A 2,643-nucleotide genomic window follows, 5' to 3' on the forward strand; every position below is an offset into this window, starting at 1 on the left:
GACAGAGATGAAAAGCTCGCCGAGCTTTGAATAAAAAATCATTTAAATTCAAGGAGAATCTCAGATGTAAACACAAACTCTCTCCCTTTACTCTTCTCCTCCATGAATACGTGATGTTCTTCTTCTTCAGCCGCGTGCTCTTTCACTGCTCTGTTGTCTCCACGGGGAGGTCAGGGGTCAGGTGGGTCATGTGACCTGTCTCTCAGCGCGTTTACTATGTTGTGTTTAACGTCTATTTTGTGTTTGTGTGTGGAATTTGAATTTCAACTTTTTTCTGAACTTAATCATCTGAACACACTGCAGAAGCTGACATTGATTTTTATTAGGTTTTCCTACAGGAAACTGATGTTTGAAAACACTAATGATTTTAGCTGCTGGTCCACTGCTGCCTCGTGTGGACACTTTGTGTCACTGAGGGAAGTCTCAGTGAAGGATTTGACAAAATAAGACATTTGAACTTAGTGATGGAGGCAACAGTGGATCAACAACTCCTGTGTGTGTGATGTTAAAATCACTGGTTTTCTCTATGGGCTTTGGTGTGGGAGAGTGAGTGGTTTATAAACTTCACTTTCCTGTTGGTAAAAGTTTTGTCGAACAGTGAGATAAAGACGCGAAACGTGTTCTTATCGTATCATGTCATCGTGTTTCAGTGAGGGCGAGCATCTGTGTCTCAGGCTGGTTCTCAGATACAGTGCAATTTAAACACAACACGATGCCTTTAAGGGGAACAGAAGTGTTGTCAGTGCAGGTTATACACACACACACACACACACACACACACACACCTAACATCTGTCAGACTTGTGTCTCTGTGCTCCTTTGATTCATTGCTCTGCTGGTAAATTTCAGGCTCACTGCAGTTTTGTGTGTATCCACATCTGTGTGTGTGTGTGTGTGTGTGTGTGAAGATGTGTAGATCAGGAAAAGAAAAAAAAAAAAAAGCCCACACAAATTGTGTGTCTTCTGTGACACGGTTTGTAACGTGTTCACCTGATGAGACGACAATAAGGAGACACCGTGTCAGCGTTTAATTTCCTGTGACGCTCACAGAGCAGCAGATCAGTGCCGGCTCCACGTCGGGATTATTTATCCGTTTGTTTGGGTTTGAAATGCAACTCGACTGAAAAAATAATCCTCAAATTATCTTTTGAAAACAAAGAGTAAGGGATTAAAGGACACAGAGAATGCTATAATCTGTTTTTTAAAATTCTTCTCATTTTATAGTTTATTTTGAAGCGACCGTGAACTTGAAAAGCCTTTCCACATGTTTCACAAGAAAACGGCTTCTCACTTGTGTGAACTATTTTTATTCGTTGAAGAATGTAAACATGACAGATTTAAAGCTTAAAGGTACGTTTTAATTTCTTTTTCACTGATTTTTTTTATGTTTTTAACTGTCATTTGTATATAAATATGAAATGTTTTCACATTTTGATAATCGGTTATCACCACGATACGATGTTAACACAATATTTAAATCAAGATATTGGATATTATTACGATATTTAAATCACAATATGATATTATCACGATATTTAAATCACAATGTGATATTATTACTATATTTTGATCACGATATTTAAAACACGATACGATATTATCACGATTTTTAAATCACAATACGATTTTATCACGATTTTTAAATCACAATACGATATTATTACGATATTTAAAACAGGATACAATACTATCACGATATTTATGTCATGTGTGATGTATATAAGGGTCATAGACGGAAATGTATGAACTGGAACAGAAAACAAGCAGAGAGAGAGAGAGAGAGAGAGAGAGAGAGAGAGATCCATACACACACTTTAATTGATTGATTGATTGAACACAGTGTGTGTGTGTATTGATGTAGCCGCTCTCTCCAGACCTGAGCTCAATAATCTCCAACTTCAAACAAACATCAGCAGAAGAAGAAGAAGAAGAAGAAGAAGAGCAGGTTAAACATAAATGAAGGTGAAGGACAAGACGAGACTTCAGGAACAGTAACGTTAAATGAGAAGAAAGATGGAAAAAAAGGAGGATTAGAAGGTGAGGAGACGAGGAGAGATGAAGGATGAAGGATTCTGATGTGACCACAGATTAGGTTTTTAATCTCACACGAGCTCACTCGTCCTCCAAGATGAAAAGAAGAAAATAAAAGGACAAATGTGTTCAGTCCTTTATTAAAGCTGGACAAGTGTTTGCTCTGGTCAACAGGGGGCAGTAGAGAGAGAATAATCTGACTTTGACACATTCGTTTCACTTCATAATAGTTTTTTATTGTGAAATCTACATCATTTCATATCAAAACAAATGCTTTTACTTTGAAATTCAACATAAAACAAGTTTTTTCTTTACATCCTTTTTTGCCTGTCCTTCTATATTTCCTTTGTTAGCTATCTATCTTTCCTTCCTTCCTTCCGTGTCTCTCCTTAACTTCCTCTTCTTTTTTTCCTCCTCCTTTCTCTTTTCACTCCCTCCATTTTTCCCTTCTCTCTTTATGCCACACACACACACACACACACACACACACACACACACACACTTCCTCTAATGGCCCCATTTAGACAATGTGTCGCATCAGCAGCTCGTATGGTTGAATAATGAGGAGAAGAAGATGAGGAGTGTGTGTGCGTGAGCGTGTTTGTGTGTGCG

The sequence above is a fragment of the Solea senegalensis genome, linkage group LG17, assembly GCF_019176455.1.
Source record: "Solea senegalensis isolate Sse05_10M linkage group LG17, IFAPA_SoseM_1, whole genome shotgun sequence".
NCBI lineage: Eukaryota > Metazoa > Chordata > Actinopteri > Pleuronectiformes > Soleidae > Solea > Solea senegalensis.